Genomic DNA, 10,362 nt, shown 5'->3' with positions numbered 1-10,362 from the left:
GTCCACTCCCGTGGGCGATTCTTTAGTTGTGGATCGGATCTACCAGTCTTGTGTGGTTACATTCTGTGGTTACGAGACTAGAGCGGACCTTCTGTTACTTGATGTGATTGACTTTGAGGTCATCCTGGGCATGGATTGGTTATCTCCATATCACTTCATCCTTGATTGTCATGCCAACACTGTTACTTTAGCGATGCCTGAGTTGCCGAGATTGGAGTGGAAGGGTTCTTCCGTTAGTACTTCTAGTCGGGTTATCTCTTTTCCGAAGGCTCGACATCTGATCGAGAAGGGTTGTGTGGCGTATCTAGCATATGTTTGGGACACCACCGCAGAGTCTCCGATGATTGTTTCAGTGCCAGTAGTCCGGAAGTTCGCCGATGTATTTCCTTCTGACCTTCAAGGCATGCTGTCAGATTGTGATATTGATTTTTGTATTGATTTGGCTCCAGGTACCCAGCCTATATCTATCCCACCGTACCGTATGGCTACGAAAGGGTTGAAGGAGTTGAAGGAGAAGCTTGAGGAGTTGTTAGCAAAGGGGTTTCTGAGACCAAATGTGTCACCTTGGGGTGCACTAGTGTTGTTTGTAAAGAAGAAGGATGGGACTATGTAGATGTGCATTGATTACCGTCAGTTGAATAAGGTTACCATCAAGAACAAGTACCCGTTGCCGCGCATAGATGACTTGTTTGACCAGTTGTAGGGCGATAGGGTGTTTTCTAATATCGATTTGAGATTGGGGTACCATCAGTTGAAGATTCGGGACTCAGATGTTCCGGAGACTGCTTTCCGTACTAGATATGGCCATTATGAGTTTCTAGTGATGTCTTTCGGCTTGACTAATGCCCCAGTGGGGTTTATATATGGATCTGATGAACCGGATGTTCAGGACTTATATTGATTCTTTTGTTATCGTCTTCATTGATGACATCTTGATTTACTCACGTAGCCTGGGGGAGCATGAGCAGCATCTGAGAGTGGTGCTTTAGACATTGAGAGAGCAGAAGCTATATGCTAAGTTCTCCAAGTGTGAGTTTTGGCTGGAGTCTGTGGCATTCTTGGGGCATGATGTATCAGGAGAGGGTATTAAGGTGGATCCCAAGAAGATTGAGGCAGTTCAGAGTTGGCCACGTCCCACTTCGGTGACCGAGATCAGGAGTTTCCTGGGGCTAGCAGGTTATTATTGCCGGTTTGTGTAGGGTTTTCATCCATTGCAGCACCTTTGACTAGATTGACTCAGAAGGGTGCTCTTTTCCATTGGTCCGACGATTGTGAGGCGAGATTTTAGAAGCTCAAGACGGATTTGACTACAACACCAACTCTAGTGTTTCCCTCCTGTTCGAGGATGTATATTGTGTATTACGATGCTTCACGTGTTGGCTTGGGTTGTGTATTGATGCAGGAAGGGCGAGTTGTTGGACCAAGTAAATGTGAAGTTTTGAAGACTGACAAAAGAACTCAGACATGGACCAGGTCCATCTTGTGAAGCATAGTTGTGATCAACCCAAACATGTGAGATGCACGTGAAGGAGATAAATCTAATTTATCAGAAGTGATATCTCCTGATCATGATCGAAAAGATTGCATATTGGATAAGGAAAAGACTCCTTACATAAAGAGAACACGGTTTAGGAAAAGGATAGAGTTAGAATATGAGATCAACTAGAACTCTTCCACCATGGAAGAGTGGCATTTGTATCCTAGTTAATCTCAAATTACTAACTCCTTAAATATTAGTGTTGTTCTCTTTTACAGGCAATGCACATAAGCAGATGTTAAACGTGAATTGAGAGCAAAATAGCAAGGCAATTTTGCAAGCAATTTATGTGTGATTCAAGCGCGCAATACTGAAGCTACTTGAACCAGATAGAAGAACCAGTTCCGAGTATCTATCTTTAATTCTAGTTCAATTGTAGTAGGTGATTTTACATTGTACCTTCGGCTTTTATAGAAGCAATTGTATTATGTACTTAGTTTTCAAGTTAGAGTTAACTTGAAGTTGTCGCAACAGTTGAGGCTGTGTACCACAACGGGATTAGAGTTAATCCTAGGTTTACAAAAGAGTTTTTGTAAATGCAGTTTTTGGCTCAGTGATTTTAGTGAAGAGTTTGGAAAATCCTACTGGAAGGTAGGTCGTGGTTTTTTCACCTTTTGAGCCAGGTATTTTCCACGTAAAATCTCCGTGTTCTTTATTTTCTGTACTTATTATTCCGCAACAGTAGTAGTTGGAAATAGAAGAACCAGGTCCTTCTATAATCAAGTTAAGCGAAAATTGGGTACCACACAAATCACCCCCCTCTTGTGTGGTATTGAAGTATAAAACATCAATTGATATCAGAGCAGGTTATCCTTGAAGAGGCTAATACCTTAGGAACATATCAAGATGAGTGCACCACCTGGAAACTGGGAAGGGCAATCCACTGATAGGCCTCCACTCTTTAATGGCCAGTACTATTCCTGGTGGAAGAACATGATGAGAGACCACATCATAGGAGAAGAATATGAACTCTGGGACATAGTTACTGATGGTCCCCTGGCTACTACAAAGAAGAATGCTGAAGGAGTGGACGTGCCAAAGACAAGAGCTGACTGTACTGCTGAAGATTTGAAGAAATGGGAAAAGAATGCCAAGGCCAAGAAATGGCTCGTGTGTGGACTAGGTCCAGACGAGTACAGCAGGATTCAAAGTTGTACCACTGCTAAGGAGATCTGGGACACTCTATAAGTGGCCCATGAAGGAACTCCTCAAGTAAAGAGATCAAGAGGAACACTGTTATATTCTCAATATGAGAATTTCACCATGAAGGAAGGAGAAACCATCCAAGAGATGTACACAAGGTTCACAACACTAACAAATGAACTTAAGTCTCTTGGAAGAATTATCCTTGAAGAAGACAAGGTTGAGAAAATCTTGACAAGGGTCTTGCTATTAACTTGGGAAAGCAAAATCACGGTTATTCAGGAATCAAAGAACATTGCTACTCTCAAGTTGGATGAGCTGATTGGAAATCTCACTGCCTACGAACTGAGAAGGAAAACGATGAAGATGGATGCACCCAAGAAGGAAAGGCTGTCTGGATGGGCCAAAAGGAATTTAATTCACCCCTTTGCCTATAGAAAGGGACCCAAACTAGTTCGGGTTCCTAAGACTAACCCCTGATTTCGTTTTGCAGGTCCAAGTGAAGGGAAATAGCCAAAAATGGTACATGGATAGTGGCTGCTCAAAGCATATGACTGGAAGTAAGAACCAGTTCCTTTCACTTGAGGACCTAAAAGGAGGTAATGTCTCCTTTGGAAATGGGAAGAAAGGTGAGATCATTGGATTTGGAAAGGTAGGTAAGACAGACTCACATTCTATTGAGAATGTCTACTTGATAGATGGCTTGAAATATAGCCTAATCAGTGTATCACAACTGTGTGATAGAGGTAACCTGGTAGCATTCACCTCTACTAAATGTTTTGTGATTAATCTTACCACTGACAAGATTGTTTTGCAGGGAAAAAGAGTTAACAATATTTACATTGTAGATTTGTCCACTCTTTCAGAAAATGAACTCACCTGCTTGAGTGTGTTGGACAATGATCCCCTCCTGTGGCACAAAAGACTTGGTCATGCAAGTCTAAATCAACTCAACAAATTAGTCTCCAAGGACCTGGTGATAGGGTTACCTAACATCAAGTTCAAGGAAGACAAAGTTTGTGAGGCTTGTGCAAGGGGGAAGCAGGTGAGATCCTCTTTTAAAAGCAAGAAAATGGTAAGCACGACCAGGACGATGGAACTGGTTCATATGGATCTCTATGGTCCAATGAGAACATTGAGCAGAGGTGGTAAGAAATATGTGATGGTACTTGTTGATGATTACTCTAGGTTTACTTGGGTATTGTTCTTAACATCTAAGGATGAAGCATTTGACATGTTTACTACCTTTGTTAGAAAAACTCAGAAACAACTAGGTAATCAACTTGCATCAATTAGGTCTGATCATGGAACTGAATTTGAAAATGCTAAGTTTGCTGAATTTTGTGATGAGCATGATATAGATCATAATTTCTCTGCACCTAGGACTCCTCAACAAAATGGAGTAGTTGAAAGAAAGAATAGGACTCTTGAAGATATGGTTAGGACTATGCTTCTTTCTAGTAAACTGCCCCATAGCTTCTAGGCAGAGGCTGTAAATACTGCATGTTACATCATTAATAGGTGCATGACTTGACCTCTTGTAGAGAAGACTCCCTATGAGTTACTTAAAGGGAGAAAACCAAATATATCTCATCTTAGGGCATTTGGATGCAAGTGCTTTGTGCACAATAATGGAAAGGACTCCCTACGTAAGTTTGATCCCAGAAGTGATGAGGGAGTATTCTTGGAATATTCTTCACATAGCAAAGCTTATAAAGTGTACAACAAAAGAACTTTGTGTGTAGAAGAAAGTGTACATGTAGTTTTTGATGAAACTAACATTCTTTCTGAGAGATAGGAACATGAAGATGAAGCCATTGGGCTGGTAAAAGAATTGAGTGAAGTCACAGCTCAAGCTGAAGATGCACCAAAAGAAGGAACAGGTGATGGAACAGGTTCTTCCATCCGGGGCAACCTGACAAGGGGAACTAAACAAAGAAGAAATGAATCTAACTCCCAAATGGAACCTGTCCATGAGCCTGTTCCTCAGCAACAAAACATGGGTGAAACTCCAAATAGAAATCAGTTGGTTGTGAAACCTTACAAGTATCAAAGTTCTCATCCTATTGAGAACATCCTTACTAATCCAACTTCTGGAGTTAAAACCAGATCTCAATTAAAGAATTAGTGTGCTTTTGATGCATTCTTATCTCTTATTGAACCTAAAAATATTGCTGAAGCTTTGCAGGATGCAGATTGGGTGAATGCAATGCAAGATAAACTCAATCAATTTGAAAGAAGCCAAGTGTGGCATCTGGTTACGAGACCCAAGGACAGATCAATGATTGGCACTAAATGGGTCTTCAGAAACAAACTTGATGAAGATGGAACAGTTACAAAGAACAAGGCAAGGCTGGTGGTCCAAGGTTATAGCCAAGAGGAGGGCATAAATTATGATGAGACCTTTGCTCCAGTAGCAAGACTGGAGGCAATAAGAGTCCTCATAGCCTTTGTAGCACACATGGAATTTACCCTTCACCAAATGGATGTGAAGAGTGCCTTCTTCAATGGCTACTTAAAGGAAGAAGTCTTTGTCAAACAACCTCCAGGGTTTGAAAGTAAGGAGTGTCCAGATCATGTATACAAATTGGACAAGGCCCTATATGGACTCAAGCAGGCTCCTAGAGCATGGTATGAACGTCTATCCAAATTCCTGCTTGAACACGGATGGATACAAAAGAGGTAAGATTGACAGTACTTTATTCTTGAGGGAAAAAGGTAAGGATCTACTAGTAGTACAAATATATGTTGATGACATAATTTTTGGGGCAACCACTAAAAAACTGAGTAAGGAATTTGAAAAATTAATGTGGAGTGAATTTGAAATGAGTATGATGGGTGAGCTTAACTTTTTCTTAGGCTTACAAATCAAACAAAACCCAAATGGAACCATGATCCATCAGCAGAAATATGCAAAAGAGTTGATTAAGAAGTTTAAAATGGATGAATCAAAAGAAATAGACACGCCCATTGCAACAACTACTAAATTAGACATAGATGAACCTGGTTCATCTGTTGACCAGAAGTTGTATAGGGGTATGATTGGCTCACTTTTGTATCTTACTGCTAGCAGACCTGACATAGTTTTCAGTGTAGGGCTCTGTACTCGTTTTCAGGCAAATTCTAAGGAATCCCATTTGACTCATGTCAAGAGGATACTGAGATATTTGAAAGGCACTACTGATCTTTCTCTTTGGTACCCTAAAGGTAGCAACTTTAATCTAGTAGGATATGCTGATGCTGACTATGCAAGTTTCCTTGTGGATAGGAAAAGCACCTCAGGTATGGCTCATTTTCTTGGTTCATGTCTGGTATCATGGACTACTAAAAAGCAGAATTCAGTGGCCTTATCCACTATTGAGGCTGAATATGTCGTTGTTGCCTCTTGTTGTGCTCAACTGCTGTGGATCAAACAGCAGATGATAGAATTTGGCATTGAAATTGGTTGCATCCCTATCTTTTGTGATAACACTAGTGCTATAAGTATGACAAAGAACCCAATTCATCATAAGAGGACTAAGCACATAGATGTTAGACATCACTTCTTAAGGGACAACTATGAGAAATGATTGATTACTATTGAATTCTGTGCTACTGATAAACAAATTGCTGACATCTTTACTAAAGCACTGAGTAGAGAAAGCTTTGAAAGGAACGGGTTAGAATTAGGGATGATTAAGATCACCTAATGGGACCAGTTAAGAATGCACAATAAAAAATATTTGGCTAAGGAATCTGAAACCTGTGTAAATATCTAGATTAATTTCTACCCAGCTTCTTACTATAAATAGTATACTCCTGTGACATGTGTTGATATGACTCACTGATCTCTAACAAAATTTTCTCTATTTTGGTAAATTGAGGCATGATCAAGAGAATTCTAAATGAAGAACCTGGTTCATCAGTATTGGTTCATCTGAATGACAAGGTATGTTTTCTATGCTCTGCACAATTAGAAGTATAAGTATTTAAATCATGAGCAGAGTCCTACCTATGTTCAAAACATCAGAAAATCCTATCCGTTTGTTTTTGAACTAGTTCCGTCCCTATTAGAATTCTCACCACAAAAAATGCCTAAAATCTAGGGAAGCTTAACCGTACGTTCAACCTGCAATTTCAGGTTGATTAGACCTCTAATTGACTGCTACCGTTAGCCATTTAATAAGCCTTTCTCTTTAAATACCCATTATTACCTTTTGCCACCCTCATTATTCCAAACCGTCAAAAATCCTTCTTCACTCTAAATTGTTTTCTCCTCCAAAAGCCTAATTCACAAACTCTCTCAAGCGATCAGTTACAATGTCGAATCCTCAAGATAATCCAGGTACTCCTCCACCACCATCCCCTTATGGTTCCTCCACGCCTTCTCTACCCAGTACGAACCCCCAGCCTAAGAAAAAACGTGTCAAAATGCTAGCTCGAAAAATTGTAGCCACAGGTGCATTGTCAAAGAGATTAAACGCACAATTGAAGGCTGCCCAAGCCCAAGATTCTGAGAACTCAGACGATTCGCTCAAATCTGCGAGTGAGGGGGAAGGACCTGGGTCTTCTGACTCTGAGAAGGCTCAAAACTCCCCTTCTAAGGTAAGTTCTGCTTTGGCTGAAAATTTAGGAAATATATTTGTTTTGGTTGGGCCTATCAAGGATGTGGAACTGCCTGAATTGGAAAGGAGAGGAGGTAAAAAGAAAATTTAAAAAAGAAAAAGAGAGAGAGGGTGTATGTGGTTATATGATGGGAAAAGGGAAAGGAGTGGCTGGTTCTTCACCCACTTCTGATTGCCAATACTAGCTATCTTTGGGGTTGAACAGGGAACTGTGGAAGAAAGTGGCAAGAAGCCAGGGGGAAGTGGTTCAGGGGAGGCTGCTGAAGGGTTGGTTAATCTAAGTTCACAGGCAGATGAACCTGGTTCATCAATTGAGGAGACCCTAGCAGACCTTTTGAAAAAGGTAGGTGCTAGTTATGATCCAAAGAAAAGGAGAACTCCAACACCAAAAGCCCCCAGCACAACAAAACCTTCCAAGAAATGAAAGGCTTCCTCCCCAACAACTACTGAAATTTCCTTGCCAAAGGGAAGAGCCACACAAAGTAGAGTGAAATAGGTTGTGAATTTCAAAAGGCTTTGGCTGAAAGCAAGAAAAGAGAATGGATAAAGGAAAAGGTAAGTTTGCAGAGTCCTCTGATGTTGTTGATATTGAGGAGATGGAACAGGTCCATCAGGAGGAACATACAACAATGGAGGTTCAGACCCCCAAGCCCAAAAAGACCAAGACCTCTTCCAAGAAGTCTTCATCTGTGTCTCAGGCTATTGAACCTTCAATGGCCAAGAGGACAAGGTCTGCAGTAAAACCAAACAAGTTAGAGTTTCTAAAGATGAGGAATGGAGTGGTGAAGAAGAGAGTGAGTCTGATGGTGAAAAAGACAAGCTGGCCAAGTTTGGCAAAAGAAAATTTTTGAAGGGAAGATTGCTGAAAGACTTGGTAGAACCAGGAATGGTTCGTTTGGTTGATGCCCTAGCTGTTCAGGGCTGGAAGGACATGGTCCTTCAGATGGATGGAAGGCTAGCTAGGAATGAAATCATTGAATTCATGGCAAATACTGAAGTCGAAGATGGCACAGTTACCAGCCAAGTAAAAGGAGTTCAAGTGACTTTTGATGCAGAAAAGCTGGGAGAGATTCTTGACATCCCCGTTGAGGGATATGATGACTATACTAGGCTAAGATGGCCAAGTTTGGATTCCCTTACTCCTGCCCTTTAAATCACTAGGCGATTTTGTGATGTTGAAGAAGTGAATGAGGCCCAAATTTGTGCACAAGAGTGAAATGAAGCCACAACACAAAGTCCTCTTTGAGTTTGCCAACAAGTGCCTACTTCCCAGGCAGGAAAGAAGGCACATTGCTAACTATATGGACTTAGTTCTGATGGAGTGCCTTGAAAGTGGAAGGCAAATTAATTGGCCTGCACTCATCATCAAGTTACTGGACAGGGTTATCAATGGCTCAAAGTCCCATGCCACGCCCTATGGATTTATTCTGACTACTGTTATAGATCGGTGCAAGGTGCCTCTGAAGAAGTGGGAAATGGCCACAAACAAGGACTACTTTGGCATTAATACTCTGATTGCTTGTGACTATCTAGTCAATGCCATTCCAAATGAACTTGGTTCATTCAAGAAGACACCTATCAACAGTAAAGTCAGGGCTCTAGTTCAGAAAAGTGACGCCAAGGATGCTGAGATAGCTAGGCTGAAGGCTTGCTTAGTAGAGGTTGAATCTGAGAGGGATGCTCTCAGAACTGAGCTTACCAAGGAAAACGAGAAGAATGATGGGATTCTTCACAATATGCTGAATCTTCTCCAAGCCCAAAACCAACCCTTTAGCTCCCCCAAGCCTTAGGAATTCTAGCCTTTATCTCCTGAACCTGTCTAGTACGATCAGTGACCCAGATTAGGGATTTCTCTTTCTTTTTGCTCATGTTTTGAATATCTTTTCTTTCTGTTTGTGGATTGTGGTAGCAACATATCTTCTATTAATGATATCTACTATTTTTGCTCTTGTTGATTGTTAGTATTTCCTTGATAGTTTAAATATATTTTCCTGATTACTGATGATTAATCCATGATTGCACTTGCAGTTGCCCCAGTGGCCATGAGTACTTATTAACATCTGGGACTCACACTTTGTTTATGCAACTTTTCGATGATACCAAAAAGGGGAAGAGAGAGATATTGTGCTTTACATATTCTGAATATGTGATGTTTATAACCTAATTAACCCGGTCCTTGATGATAAGTGAATTTTTCTAAACTCTGTATTGATGAATAAGCTGAGTTCTTATAGGGCCTAAGTGAGTGAAAAGCACAGAGTTTGTCATCATCAAAAAGGGGGAATTTGTTAGCCCAAGTAAATTTGAAGTTTTGAAGACTGACAAAAGAACTTAGACATGGACCAGGTCCATCTTGTGAAGCACAGTTGTGATCAACCCAAACATGTGAGATGCACGTGAAGGAGATAAATCTAACTTATCAGAAGTGATATCTCCTGATCATGATCGAAAAGATTGCATATTGGATAAGGAGAAAGACTTCTTACACAAAGAGAACACGGTTTAGGAAAAGGATAGAGTTAGAGTATGAGATCAACTAGAACTCTTCCATCATGGAAGAGTAGCATCTGTATCCTAGTTAATCTCAAATTACTAGCTCCTTAAATATCAGTGTTGTTCTCTTTTACAGGTAATGCACATAAGCAGAAGTTAAACGTGAATTGAGAGCAAAGTAGCAAGGCAATTTTGCAAGCAATTTATGTGTGATTCAAGCGTGCAATCCTGAAGCTACTTGAACCAGATAGAAGTGTTACGCCCCGCAGTATTACGTCGATGTTATGCTTTGCAGTATTAAGTTACGACAGTGTTGCACCCAGCAATGTTACATTACGGTGATGTTGCATTTCGCAGTATTAAGTTACGATGATGTTGCTCCCTGAAGTATTGTACGTTAAAATTTCATTTTTAGTTAACCGATGTAAGACTCGGGGATGAGATCATCTTGACGTTAACGTATTTATGCTATTTGTAACAAGCGATAAATAAGTGTCATGAAGGATAAAGGGTACGCGAATTAAAGAAAATGAGTTTCGTTGAAAATGGCCAATTTGGGATAAAATACGGGTCGAGCGATAATAC

This window comes from Nicotiana attenuata, unplaced genomic scaffold (genome assembly GCF_001879085.1).
Source record: "Nicotiana attenuata strain UT unplaced genomic scaffold, NIATTr2, whole genome shotgun sequence".
Classification (NCBI taxonomy): Eukaryota; Viridiplantae; Streptophyta; class Magnoliopsida; order Solanales; family Solanaceae; genus Nicotiana; species Nicotiana attenuata.
This window is presented reverse-complemented; position numbering follows the sequence as displayed.